The sequence below is a fragment of the Urocitellus parryii genome, chromosome 1 (assembly GCF_045843805.1).
Source record: "Urocitellus parryii isolate mUroPar1 chromosome 1, mUroPar1.hap1, whole genome shotgun sequence".
Taxonomy (NCBI): domain Eukaryota; kingdom Metazoa; phylum Chordata; class Mammalia; order Rodentia; family Sciuridae; genus Urocitellus; species Urocitellus parryii.
Genome location: NC_135531.1, coordinates 186,415,480 through 186,431,574, shown reverse-complemented (window position 1 = coordinate 186,431,574; position 16,095 = coordinate 186,415,480).

The window sequence follows — 16,095 nt, the reverse complement described above, 5'->3', positions numbered from 1 at the left end:
AGTATGAAAATAGCATTCATAAGAGAAAGAAAGTGATCTTTTTCAGGTTAGACAATATAGACAAAAAAGAAGTATCATTAAAGACAGAGGAAACTTTGCTGAAACTTTCAGTATACAAGAAACACATAACAAATATAAATGTATATAAGCCTGAAAATAGAGACACAAAATACATGAAAGAAAAATGGAAATGAATGAAAAGTAAAATAAAAATAGTTATCATCCTTTATTATACATGGGGTGTTGGTTCCAGGACTCACTCTCTCTCTCTCTCTCTCTCTCTCTCTCTCTCTCTCTCTCTCTCTCTCTATATATATATATATATATATATATATATATATATATATATATATCTCCTACAGATATCCCCTCATAGTGTTAAATTATCTCTAGCCTATTTATAAAAACTAATACAATGTAAATTCTGTTTAGCAAATAATGACAAAGAACCAAGAAGCTATTCAAGTTTAGTAGAGATGGAATTTTTTCCCAAGTATTTTTGTTCTATGGTGGGTTGAATCTGTGGGTACAAAACTCATGGGTACAAAGGATTGACTATACACTGTGATCAATCAACCATATATGGTTTAGGGCAGAGCAGATGGTAGGCCACAAAGGAAATAAGTTCAAAAGTAGTGAAGTCACAAATTATGCTATCTGACACCAAACAGACTTAAGTTTAAAATAAACTACAAAAAGAGACGGGAGTCTTTCAAAGTATTTTGGAATTAACTTACTCATTTCAAACGAACTTGTGAGTCAAGGGAAAAAATCCTCAGGGAACTTAGAAAATAATTTGAACCTAATGAAATAAAAAAAATAAAATAATTGTAACATTCCTGGGCTATGGGCAAAAAAAAAAAAAGATTAGAAGAAAATTTGTTTTTCAAATGACTATAAGAAAAAACAGGCCTCAGATCACTTTAACTAATCTGTCACTAGCAAGAGACTAGAAAAATAAGGGAATACTGAACTCAAGGTAAGCAAAATATAAGAAATAATATACTTTGGAACAGAAATTGATTAATGAAAACCAAAAATAGTGGATAAAGTCAACAAACCAAAGATTCCTTCTTAGAAAAGATCAACAAAGTTGATAAGCCTTCATTTAGATGGGGAGGGGGGTATCCGTCTGCTGTACCTCTTGAGACAAATATTGATTGCAGAGTGCTTTCTCACAGGTTTTTTTGAAATGCAGCATATCTGCCCGTTAACATATTGTCATGGTGGTTGTCACATTACAGGAGCAGAGGTAACTTGTTGCTATAGACAACGTGTAACCTGAGGTGCCCAGAATATTTATTATTGAGCTATTTATAAAAAAAAAGGGTCAATACCTGATACAGACTGACTGAAGAAAACAAATGGCAAATTATTCAAAAATTAGATAAGAAAATCAAGACATAATCACCAACTCTTTAGAAAATGGAAAAAAAATATTCCAACAATGAGTCAATTTAGAGGAAATTGGCAATCATTAGTAAGGCAAAAAAAATCAAGAATAAAGAGAAAACAATAAGCAAATTGAACTTAAAATTACACACATTTTCCAAGAAAATTATAGGCTCTGTCATTTCCATAATAAATTCTGTCTAATATTTAAAGAAATAACATAATTATTTGCACTTTCAGTAAATAGCAACAACAACAAATAAGAGACATTGTTCAATTCTATGAGGCGAATATTGCCCTGATACTTAACCAAAGAAGACATCACAGTAAAAGGAGACTACAAACCCATATCCCCCATGAACACAGACACCAAAGTTCTTTAAAAAAATTAGTGGTAAGCTGAACCTAACAAAGATTTGACACCATGATTAAGAATGATTTATCTCAGGAAAGGCACAGTTGGTTTAACAACTAAGATCAAATAATGTGTGAAGTTGATATAATAATGAAGCAGGAAAAGCATGTGAATCTCAGTAGATATAGCATAATTGATAAAAATTCATGAAAATTTATGATAAAACTCATAACAAATTAGGGGGGGAAATGCGAACTTCTTCCACCTGCTTAAGTGTATCCATAAAAATCCCATGTCTTGTATCATACTTAATGTAATCTAGTTAAGTACTAGATATTAGCTGACTGGGTTCTTTTAGTTTCCTTTTAGCACTCTGAATACATAATTTCACTCTCTTCTGGCTTCTGAAGTTCATACTGAGAAATCCAGTGATAGTCTTACAGAGGTTCTTATGTATAAAAAGTCACTATTCTCCTGGTGTTTTCACAATTCTCTCTTTGACTTTCATTATTTTAAATATAATGTGAGGCTTTCTTAGATTCAATCCAATCTTCTGGGATTCATGAAAGAGATTTTAATTTCCCTTTTCCGAATTTGAGAAATCCCCAACCTTTTCTCTTACCCATTTGTCATTTCTTTGACATGTATATCAATTCACCTCATAGTGTTCTATCATCACCCACATAAATGTAAGAGTGGAGCCTAGAAAAAGCATAGAAGAAGACATGAAGAAAATGTTCAGGGTTTGGGTTTGATAAAGCATTATTAAATACCTTATCAAAATATCAGATTGATGGTGGACCTTGGATAAAAATGGAAAATGCTCCCCCCCCCAAATTGATCGGGCTATATTATAATGACAAACCTATCTCAATAGACCCCATTAAGGAAAGAAAAAATAAGGCAGGCATGGTTACTCACATGCAATCCCAGTGTCTCTAGAGACTGAGGCAAGAGGATCAAAAGTTAAAGGTCAACCTCAGCAATCTAGTGAAGCTCTGAACAAACTAGTAAGATCCTAAAATGAAAAAAATACTTAAAAAACGTTTGGAGATGTAAAGCATCCCTGAGTTCAATCTACAGTACAACACACACACACACACACACACACACACACACACACACGCACACACACGCATTCGCGCGCCTGGTGGGGGGGGGAGAATGAGCAAAAGATTTACTCAGACATTTCACTGATACAGATACATACATGGCTAATGAGCAGATGAAATGATGTTGCCAATCAACAAAAATTAGGGAAATGTTACTTTTAATTTGCAATTAATTACCAATATATACCAATGAAAAAGACATAGAATGTCAGGTTTTGCTAAGAATGCAGAGAAATAGAACTCTTAATTTATTACTGGTAGGAATAGAGGAATGTAAATGGTACCAGTTTATTAGAAAATGTAGTCATTTCCTAAAGGGCTACAAATAAATATTATATGTGACTTAGAATCAATTACAATAGGGATAAATTTCCAAAATATTATAAATGAATAAAAAGCTAAACACAATTAAATGTGTTAAATATATCAGAAATTTATATGATGTATTTAAAAAAGGCAAATTATAAATTCAGAAAGATCATCAAGATTGCCTAAAACTGAGGATGGAAAAAGAATTTAAATTAAAATGATTGTGAAGTAAATTTATTGGATTATGAAAATACATTGATGTTTGTTATGGCTGTACCATTCCATGAGCCTACTAAACTTTCATTAATTTTTACCCTTACAATGAATTAACTTTATAATATTTAAGTTATACTTCAAAAAATCGTTTATTGTGTCAGACTATCCAACAAACATGGTTTCTAAATGTCTAAAGTCAATACTAATCAGGAAAATATAAAAATTCATCATATTAAAATTCCCTATTATACAATTAAATATAAAAATATTTAAATCCAACAATTTCAAGTCCTTGTAGAGGAGAGTAGAAACTCATATAGTACGTAATGAGATAGCTACAACTAACGTGGAGAAAAATGGAAAATGCAGTACCGTTGAAAATATACAAGCATACTTCCAGAAGTTTTTATTTCACATGTAATTCTACTGCTGTGCTTCTCAAGCTAATGTGCACAGAGATTAGCTTGGTATCTTGTAATATGAAGGTTCTTTTTTATATTGTTGGTTGTTCAAAACATTACATAGTTCTTGATATATCATATTTCACACTTTGATTCAAGTGGGTTATGAACTCCCATTTTTACCTTGTATATAGATTGCAGAATCACAGAAGTTACACTTCCATTGATTTACATATTGCCATGCTAGTGTCTGTTGTATTCTGCTGCCTTTCCTATCCTCTACTATTCCCCCTCCCCTCCCCTCCCCTCCCCTCCCCTCTTCTCTCTCTACCCCCTCTACTGTAATTCATTTCTCCCCCTTGTATTATTTTTCCCTTTCCTCTCACTTCCTCTTGTATGTAATTTTGTATAACCCTGAGGGTCTCCTTCCATTTCCATGCCTTTTCCCTTCTCTCTCCCTTTCCCTCCCACCTCTCATCCCTGTTTAATATTAATCTTCTTCTCATGCTCTTCGTCCCTACTCTGTTTTTAGTTACTCTCTTTATATCAAAGAAGACATTTGGCATTTGTTTTTTAGGGATTGGCTGACTTCACTTAGCATAATCTTCTCTAATGCCATCCATTTCCCTCCAAATTCTATGATTTTGTCATTTTTTAATGCAGAGTAATACTCCATTGTGTATAAATGCCACATTTTTTTAATCCATTCTTCTGTTGAAGGCCATCTAGGTTGGTTACACAGTCTTGCTATTGTGAATTGTGCTGCTATGAACATCGATGTAGCAGTGTCCCTGTAGCATGCTCTTTTTAGGTCTTTAGGGAATAGACCAAGAAGGGGAATAGCTGGGTCAAATGGTGGTTCCATTCCCAGCTTTCCAAGAAATCTCCATACTGCTTTCCAAATTGGCTGCACCAATTTGCAGTCCCACCAACAATGAACAAGTGTACCCCTTTCCTCACATCCTCGCCAGCACTTGTTGTTGTTTGACTTCATAATGGCTGCCAATCTTACTGGAGTGAGATGGTATCTTAGGGTGGTTTTGATTTGCATTTCTCTGACTGCTAGAGATGGTGAGCATTTTTTCATGTACTTGTTGATTGATTGTATGTCCTCCTCTGAGAAGTGTCTGTTCAGGTCCTTGGCCCATTTGTTGATTAAGTTATTTGTTATCTTATTGACTAATTTTTTGAGTTCTTTGTATACTCTGGATATTAGGGCTCTATCTGAAGTGTGAGGAGTAAAGATTTGTTCCCAGGATGTACACTCCCTATTTACCTCTCTTATTGTTTCTTTTGCTGAGAAAAAACTTTTTAGTTTGAGTAAGTCCCATTTGTTGATTCTAGTTATTAACTCTTGTGCTATGGGTGTCCTATTAAGGAATTTGGAGCCCGACCCCACAGTATGTAGATCATAGCCAACTTTTTCTTCTATCAGACGCCGTGTCTCTGATTTGATATCAAGCTCCTTGATCCATTTTGAGTTAATTTTTGTGCATGGCGAGAGAAAGGGATTCAGTTTCATTTTGATGCATACGGATTTCCAGTTTTCCCAGCACCATTTGTTGAAGATGCTATCCTTCCTCCATTGCATGTTTTTAGCCCCTTTATCAAATATAAGATAGTTGTAGTTTTGTGGATTGGTTTCTGTGTCCTCTATTCTGTACCATAAGAATGCAGTCTTAAATTCTGCACCTGTTCTTAAGTGATACCGATTTTTCTGGTTTATAATACACATATTCTCCTGGACACAGAGAAGGATGTTTGTAACAGCACTCTTGATGATAAAAACAAATGGTAGTATTTGACATATTGATCAATGTAATAGTATAGAATAATAAGTCGACACATAATCATACTAAGAGATATTTTATAGTAATGAAATCAACATATTAAATAAAATATGCAGTAGTTTGAACAAATGAACTGTGCCATTACAATATATATGTACCATACTATATTATAAATATATAATGTTGACAAAAATAGCAAGTACCAGAGGAATAAATGAAAATTGTATCAAACATTTAAAAAATAGGTGAAATACATTGATTACAAAGGTTATAAATATCATATGTTGCTATACATAATAGAGATATGAATAAAAATTATGAATGAAACTATGGGAATTGGGTGGAAGGAGAAGAAAACAGGAACGGGATGTGGTTAACGGGATGTGGTTGATCTGGATCTTCAGCCGTACATATATAGAATTATTGCTTTAGCTAGCGGTGTGGGTGCATGTTTGTTCAATGTATTTTTCACCATGCCATTTTATTTTTAAGTATTTTGTAAATACTTAAGATAATACTTATAATACTTAAAATAACAAACAATTTTATAGAAATAAACTTAATGAAAAGCATACTAAAACTACATGAATAAAACCTTAAAATTCTATTTTGAAGAATAAAAAGAAAAATTAACCCTCTACTTAGACAAATACTGGTACTACCAAGTCTTCAATTTTTTTTTCTAAATTTATTGATAAATACATTGAATTTCTAATTAAATTACAACAAAAAAATTTTTTAAAGCCACTCTATTCCTTCTTAGTTAAGTAAATAAATACAAGCTCACAAACAGCCAGTAAAATTCTGGAATAGAAAAGTTGTGAGAAAAATTAACCCTACTAGATACCAAATACAATTATATAGTTAGAGTAATTAAAAGTACTAATGTAGTAAAATAAGAGGCTTGAAGACCTTTCAAAATGTGATCAAAATCTAAAATTATTAAAGTTTGATGTTTGGATTTGTTTTTTAAAAGACAGGTCCCCATGTAAAAAATACAAAGATAAAAAGAAATGAAAAACTGTTGAAAACCATTGTAACACATAGCTCAGAAAATTGAATAATATTTTCAATAAATAAACAGCTACAAAATTAACAAAACTGTTAATGAACCATTTAAGAAAATGTCAAATGACATGAAAAAGCAGGTGATCGAATGAAATATGTATGACTTAAAGTGGCTGGAAAGACACCCAATTTTACTCAAAATAAAGAATGTTTAAATTAAAATTATAATAGCATATCAATTTCATTTGAAGTTGTAAAGTTTAAAAAATATAAAATATACTTCATGATCTAAAAGACAAGCAGGGATTTTCTTATGTGGATGAAGTGTAAAATGATAACTCATAGTGGCATAATTTGGCAAACTTCACCCATGTTTAAAATGCACACAAACTTTGGTAGAGCACTCAAATGACTATATCCTGCATTAATACTGGCACACTTGCAAAATGGCAAATGCAGTTTCCATATTGAATGTGTATGTGTATTAGCAAAAATGCAAACCATGTAGCTGTAGATCTACCAGTAGATGGCTGGTAAATATGTAACTGAACAGCATGCTACTGTGAAATGAAATGTAATGATGTGGAAGAATCTTCAAGGTATATTATGTAATCTAAAAATGGAATAATGGGGGGCTGGGGATGTGGCTCAAGTGCGTGCAGCCCGGGTTTGATCCTCGGCACCACATACAAAGATGTTGTGTCTGCTGAAAACTAAAAAATAAATATTAAAAAAATTATCTCTCTCTCTTTAAAAAAATGAAATAATGGATAGTATGGTATCTTACCACTTTTTGGATGAAAAAAAAACTCATATAGACTATATAGTGAATATTCCTCAAAAGATACACCACACAAAGTATCAATAGCAAAGTTTGCCTAGGGGAGGGAATAGCCAAGGAGACTGGAAGGATGGGTAATTTCTATTATGTGTCTACTTGAATAGTATATATGTTATAACCTGTTCATATTGTCCCTACAAAATTGATTCTGAATTATGGAAACTGAGTGATAGGATGATATTCTTAGTCTTTTTTGTTTGTTTGCAATCAAAAGAGTAAGAACTAAAAAAGAGTTGCCAAATATTCAACATTCCAAAGAAGTGTGCTGGACCATAGATCAGGAGGCATTCAGCAACAGGTTAGTCAGGTAGTCCTTTCTTGCCAGTTATCCATTGCCACATTTTACTGCCTACAGTGTGGTTCAGGGATTGATCAGGAAGCTGAGGGTTTTAGAGTTGTTGGTATGCTGTGGTCTCTTCATCTTTAAAAAACTCTGTTGAGGAAGAGAAGGAGTGATTGTTCTTTACCTTGATACAAAGGGGAGAGTTGAAGACCACTAATGGCAGACTCACTGTTGAAAACTCACTCCTATTTTACAGAAGCTTACTCAAGACTTATTGAGAAAAGTGATCAGGAGCAGGCAAAGGTAAATGTTTGGACAAAGGTACATGATTTACAAAGAGCCTGTTTGGGACCTCAAAGTTGAAAGCTCAACTGGGTCATTTTGAAAAGAACATCTAATTAAAAAAAAAAAAAAAAAAAAAAAAAAAAGGTTACTTGGCAGTTGACCTCAGAAGAAATTGTCTGGTGAGATGTGTGGTATTGTAGCTCATGAGATGCATCAGCAGCCGTGGGAGAAGAGATTGATAATCTATGTCCCTCAGTGAACTCTGGTCCAGAAATATCTGGGGCTGCCAGGAAGCAAAGAATACACATTCAGAATGATTTCTGCTGTTCTAATTGTGATACCCAAACCCAAACATAAAACACATAGGGGAGGGAACTGGAGATGCTAAGAATCTAAGAGGAAAGTGAAGAAACACAGATATTCACAATAATAGGTAGCCAATTGCTTATCCCTGCAACATCCAGTGCAGGGATGTTGAGCCCAAGTTCTGGGATCGTCAGGCAGAAGCAAAGACTTCAGTGGCCTTGCCAACAGAGATTTGGGTCCAGAAGAAAAGTTATCTAAGATAAAAGAAAATGGGAGAAATGCCATGGCTTTTCCCTTCCTCTTTTTGTCAATCTTATTCCAGCAACTTCCATTGTCCAAACCCAGCCAGAAGTCCAACCCTTGTTGGATGAGTCAACCAGGGTCACAAGTCCTGAATTACACAGAGAATGTTGAGGAATGTATCTGAGAGCAGTGGTGCCCAAAATAATCAAAATAGCCACAGCGGTCAAATAAGACCTACTGTACTTAATTGAGGTGGGGAGAGATAAGGATTATGAGGTGAGAAATAGAGAAAACTAGTTGTGCTTATCCTCCTTCTCACTCCTAAACACTCTGACCAAATAAACAATTACACCCAGAGCTCCCCCATCCTTCTCTGAGGGAAGGAAGGATCTATGTAAGATTAGAGATTAAACATAATGGTGTGTATCGTTCAAGTGCACCCTACTCCCTCACCATGGGTCCTACCACAATAAATGCAGACTCTATGGCAACAGAGACTTGTTCCATTCACTAGGCTGCATACAGTCACCAGCTGATGTTGTATTTCTCTTAGAGGTGGAACACAGCTTAGAGAAATAAGCATTCTGATTAAAATCCTGCTAAGTCTTTTTTAATATGGACAATCTCAATCAAGTTGTTAAACATCTCAGAAATGGAATACCCTCATCTATTACATGATAATGCAAGTGCCAATCATTTAGTCTTTTGTGGTGTGAATATTCCCACCTCAGACTATGTAGATGATCACTAAATGGGCATTTCCATTGTTTCATTAATTCAAATATTCTACATCTGTTTATCATCAATGAGAAGCTCATCTCTTCTATAAAACAAATTCAGGTCTTTCTTGAGATTAAATCTCTGTCAAAGAGAGGAATGCTGTTTATTCATACATCTCTTCCCACCAAGAGAAGAGTGCTGATTATTCATCCATTATTGGTCGCATGTGAGTTGTGGAGTGATTCAAGATGGAGGCTGTAGATCATGAAAGAGTAAGGAGGGATCTCCATGCACACAGTGGGCTCCATGCTACATTCTTCTGTATATAATCACCATTCATGGGCATTCACTGTTCACATCCTACTGAAGCTCAGACCAGCAGCCAGATTGCTGTAGTCAAATCATGGCTCCACTTCTTGGAAACTGTGTGATTTGGGGAAGATCATTCAAACTCTGTCTTCCATAGTTGTACCATCAACAAAATTTAAATAATAACATACCTGTCTTACAGGGTTATTCTGAAAAGTTAGTTCATGGGAGATGTTTATATTTATGTCTGGTGCATAATACACACTAAATGGAAGGTAGAATGGATGTGCAGATAAGCTTTCAGATCTCCTGAAAAATAATTCATAATCATCCAGGTGTGCTTTGTTACTGGGGGAGAGGGACATTTTATGCTATTTGTTTGTTTATTTATACATTCTTTTTTTTCTTTTGCCACAGAGCTGTATCACCATCCCTATGTATTCCTTTTTAAACATTATTTCCCTGCCAATTTATTACCACAGGGAAATGCATGTGAACATGTAATTGTCCAGATTCAGTCTCCAAATATTTTTTGATGGGTCTAAATTATTTCTTAGGTAGTTTTCCTACAGAAACTGACATCTAAATAAAAATGAACACATTTCACTGAAATGAATCCCATGGGAAATGGAAATCTTATCTATGACTATGTGTTTGTATATATTTAAAAGTTATCTTTGTATATGCAATATCTTTATGTATATTCCTTCCAAAATAGAATAAATTTTAGGGAATTTTATTATTTTATTATTTATTATTTACTATTTTATTTTTTATTTGCAAAAAAAGGAAATGCATTTTCTAAAGTTCTCATATATTTTTTCTTCATGATCTTTTCTTATAAGGACTTTGGTCCCTGACTTGCGTCTCTGGGAAAGTCTGTGCAGTCTACTTTGTTCCATCATTCTGTGCAGTTGGTAGTTTACAAAGGAGAGAAATAAATTATAAATGGGTTGACTGTGGCAGAAGCCCCCACTTTAGTGAGCAATCTTCTCCACACAGGTTCACAGCCTCACATCTCTTATACTTGGTCCCCTGTTACTTTGCCAATGGGATGATTTTCAAATTAAAGTGTTACACATCCACCTTACAAGGAAGCCATGTTTGATTGTCTTGGCTTGTGCCTTTCATGTATTCTAATGAACATCTGTCATTTTTAGATCAATATAATTTAAAGCACTGTTTATTTATTTCCATTTCTTCTTCCCCTTGCTAAATAAAGGTTATAGCACTACCCACTATCCAAATCCCCCCACCCCACATGCTCCTCTTCCAGCAAAGACACATTTAGGCAGGCTGTTTTATGTCCAATTTGTGTATCGTGATGAGAAATGAGAGAATCTTTGACAGAGTCCATTAATTTTATAGCTTGTGTTTCAAAAAGTAGTTCCTGGGCTATTTACATCTCTTCATATTAACACCAGAGAAAATGAGTCTGTGGAAGATATAAAAGTTGAGAGCAAAGTGTGTTTACCGTTCCCCTCTAAATATAATTCATGGCTCAGAACAGGTCTTTATGACTCATGATCAAATATTTTCCTGGGGTTGAATTTGATGCTTGCTGCAATGACATGGAATGTCTTTGGATCTTTTGATTTTGAAGACATTTAGTTTCCTCTAGGATTTCAATATTCAAGGTGGAATTATTGCAATTCATCTTGGCAGGGACAGTTGCTTTTTGAATTAACTGGTATGAGTGTCAAGTGTTGCAAGAGATTTTCAGTCTAGAAAAAGAAATTACTTATTTGGTGAGAAGAGAAGCTGAAAAGAATCCCAGAGATTATACAGTGTAATCTTCTTATTGTTTTGATAGTTACTGCAAATGAAAATCAGAGCTATATAAGGACAAAGTTTATTCCAGCCCCAACATCTATACAAGCCTGGCATACAACTTGCAAAGGAATTTATTCATTTATAATAAAAGAACTTCTACTCTTTCTTTCCCTTCTTTCCTCCTTCTTTTACTCTTCTCTTAATGCATGTTAATTGCTGCTTTACTAGGTAATCAATTAGAAATGCTCATAAGCAAAGATGAGGTTCTTATACAAAAATGCTGTGTGAGGACCCTCCCTTTGAGCCAAAGCTCAAACCAGATGCTCCCTATTCAGCCCCAGGACTGCAAGTACCTTTACCAGCCCCCCCAAAAGTACTTGGAACACTCAATGGAGAGATTTGAACATTGTATTATTCACGTGTTCCTCTTACTCCTCAGCAGAAGTGAACCAGGATACAAGGAGGGCCACCCTGTACCTACTAACAGAGGGAGTGCACAGGATGGGTCTGCCCTGGTGAAATTTTTCAGACATTTTACGAGAACATTTTTTACTTTACAATGAAAGTCACACTGTTTTGACTTACATCTAAAGACTGAAGGTAAGGGTAGTGAACAGCGTCCCCTCTCCTGTTACTTCATTATCAGATTTTTTAAAAGAATCTTTATCTCACTGCAGGCTTTGCTAGGCACTGATTAGAGCTCAGCCCAACATCCTAGAAGGCAGATAATCCTAAATTCTGTCCCCCAGACAGTGGCCTACCTACTACCACCATAACCTACATAAAAATTGAAAATTATTTCTAGACTATTGCCATATATTCTGTGTGGAATGACCTGGACAAAATCTATAGATGCATACTTTTATATCTTCTTTGGATTTCTTGCTTAGAATACAAACTGGTCTGTCACATTTACATACCACCTGCACAAAATTTTAAGGGAATTATAGAGAGAAAATAAAAGGGCAATAAATGAGAGGGAGGAGGGGGTAAAGGTCATCAGGGATTTCAATGGCATTATGGAAGATAGAAGGCCAATAGGGCATTATTTCTCTGATGAGACCATGGTCCAGAGAAGCTGAAGGGAGGTGGGAGTTGAGGCCACTCTTACAGGGGAGAAACTCTGATGTGATATTAGTGGGTAAAGAAAGCCAGAGTGGGAAGAGAGCAAGTGCATCTTTCTCATCCCAGCCAATTGAAAACCATGGATAGTCAGCAGAGGGTTTACTCTAATCCACAATGGAAGGTTTTCTATCCGGGGGCATTGACTATCTGCCTGGGGAAAGCCAGCCCCCTCTGCTTGAATCTAACATAAAGATGAGGCTTTGGAACTATAGTGTGGAAGTAGAACTGGCAGTTCCATGTCTATCTGACCCTGAAAGTGAAATTATTCATTCCAAAATAGACTATCCTTATGTGCTGGCTTACATAATGAGCACTCTACCCTCTTCAGACACAGAAACCCACAGGTAGACAGACCTATATAGGAGGCACAGAAATCCATGACCTTTCTTATAGTAATCAACATTTCTTCCCTCCATGCTCTGAATATTCAAGTAAAGACCAGATATTCAAGAAAAATAAGTGAACCAACAAAACAAAATGAAAGAAATGCAGACACAAAATGAAAGCTCCCAAAGAAAAACAAATATTCCAGGGAGAAAAGGAGAATTAAGATAAAACATTTTTGACAAGAAAAAAAATTGTATTTATTTATTAACTACTAAATGTTTTCCAGGCACCAGTTCTGGGCCAGGCACTGTACATCCTAAAGCAAGACAGAGGATGCCTCAGCTCCCATGGATCTCACATGCTAATAAGAATAGTGGACATCAAAGCAATTAGCAAATAAAATATGATTTCAGAGTTCACTAAGTACTAAATACCTAATCAAAAGTTTAGGGATTTAGCAAGTTGCAAGCAACAAAATTGAATTTAACTGCAACAGAAAACAAATGTATCAACAAGAAAATCTTGAGATGCAGTTTTTACAATGACCAAATTTCAGCCACACAATCCAGACAGTGGGGAAACTAATGCTGTCACTCCTGGGGGCTGTCCATATTAGCATGTGTCTTTATCATTGGGAACATCAGAAATTACTCCAATTGCTGTTTTAGGAATGTCTAGGCTGCTTGCTCTCCTTCCCAGGAAACTGGAGAGTCTCCATTGTAGGTGTATCTCTAATTTCCAGGTTAAGGACCAAGGTGGGTACAGCTAGGGCAGAAGCTTGGTTTTTGTGACAACCAGGAAAGTTTTAACAGTCGGAAAGAAGCACATATAGTTCTGGAGTATAAGGCCAACTCTAAATGTTTTAGTGGATGGTTCCTGAGACATAGGACATGTTTTAAAATGGCAGACCCCCAAAACAAGAGACAGACACCTAGCACAAAGAGTAGAAGAATCAGGCTGTGATTCCAGGGCATGTTTCCATCTTCCTTTGCCTTTAATGCCTTTGTTTCTTTATCCTAGGCATGAAAGAACCATATTCAGTTATTGCTCAAGTCCCTTCCTTTTTTTTTCTTTCTTTCTTTTTTTTTAATTCTAAGATTCACTGATTTAAACAGAAATATACAAGATAACACAGTTCAACCATGATGTTCAGAAAGTAGATGGAAACAGGATGATGCAGATGAGAGAAGGGACAGGGGAAAGAGAAAAAAAAAAGAAGCTGACTTGTGCATTTATGAGAGAATTGAATATTCTGCAAGGAAACATGAATCAGCTAAATTGACTGATACAAGAAGAAAACTACAGATATCCCCTAAATTGACTGATACAAGAAGAAAACTACAGATATTCCTAGGCTCATGCTTACAGCAGAGGGAAATTGTGTACCATGTGAGTTAATGCCTTACCTGAAGTGGGAAAAGTCTGAGAAAATAGGGAAAGAATATCATTCATTTTCTCATTCATCCATTTGCAAACATTTTATGCTTCTTCCCACATTTATAAACAGTAGAACTTATACTCCCAGCTGCAAGGACTTCCAGCCTAGGGTTTAATGATTGCATCAGCATAGCAAGTGTCAATATATCAGTAAATGTGTCATAACATCAGAGAATAGAGGAAGATCATACACAGAAGCTTAAATTATCCATTCTATAATATACACAAATTTTAAAACAACATGTTGTATGTGATACATATGTACAATTTTCATTTGTTAGTGAAAAAATTAATTCAAAAATTAAATATATATATATATATATATATATATATATATATATATATTACATTGGTTAACTAGGTACAGATAAATATAATCCTGAGCATGGTTTCCTCAAAGCATACCAAGCTATGCGTGTGAGATTATGAATGCATATACACTGTATACTATAAAGGAATGAAAAAAAAAAATCGAAAACAGTTTAGTCATACTAGATTTGTCCTGGGATCAGTTTCCTGAGTTCCACATATCCTAAGTAACAGGTAGCAGTTTTGTAAGGCTAATATGTATTTCAGAAATATTTGTTTTATGGAAAAGAAGAGAATTTTATTGGATCTTTTAACACAAATAATAGTTAGGAATACAGAAAACAGAAAGCAGAAATGTAGCTATTAGGAGCAAATTGATCAATGACTTGAGTTTGACATGAGTGTAATGTGCTCTAGGAATGGAGAGAGGATTATACCAATTAAGTAAGCAAGCCTTGCCTGTACAGTGTGTCTGTACAGTGGCATGTGCCTGCAGTCAGAGGTACTTGGGAGGCTATTTGGAGAGAATTGCTTGAGCCTAGGCCTGGAACTTGAGGGCCAGCCTGGGAAACACAGTAAGACTCTATCTCCTAAGAAAAAGTAAAATGTTTATTTGGCCCAGAGTGTAACTAAGTGGTAGAGCACATGCTTAGCTTGAGCAAGGCCCAGGTTTCAATCTCTAGCATTAAAATAAACACATTGATAACAATTCATAAAGAAACAACACAGAAGGCTAAGGAAGTTAAAGTAATCAGCTCCTTCTAGAAGAAGCATTTCTTTAGTTCTCTGGGTGGTGATAGTAGAAGGAAGTGAGAGAAGGTTGGCATAAAAAATAATTTGGAGACAGAATGGGATGACATAAAGCACACCTGGGAAGGAGACCAGGGTAGCTTGAGTGGCTACACGGAAATGAAGGGAGCGTACTGGGGGGTTCCTGAGAGTGGATGAAATGGAAAGATAAGATTTAAGAGTTGGGTAACCCTCCCCCCCAAAAAAAAAAAAGTCAAAAAGGAATATCTCATTTGAACAACAAGGCTATCCAATGTGAAGACAGGCAAACACAATTGCAAGGCATAAACACAGAAGTATAATTAATTTTTTATACTGTGTGCATGTACAAAATGTAACCCCCAAATCCCACCATTATGTACAACTATAATGTACCAATAAAAATATGGGGAAATATCTTTAAAATATAACTGAAGAAAATAAATTAAAAAATAAAAGACTATAATAAATTGGATGTGTCTATATGACAGGATATTGCCCCAAATCTGTAGTTCAGTGATAAAATGAACAGAATTAGAGTTTGTCTGGGTTTGAATCCCATGTTTGCCACCAAGAATCTATGTCCCAGTGTGGAATTATTTTAACTCTAAATACTTCAATTTTTTTCTATTAATAAATAGTGAAAATAGTATCATGTATGCCTCAGGATTCATAAAAATGTATCCTTCCATAAAAACAAGTTAATGAAATGAGCTAATTAATGAATTAATGAAAATATAAATCTTGTGTTTTTCACCCAAATGATCAAGAAATGCTCACTATTTT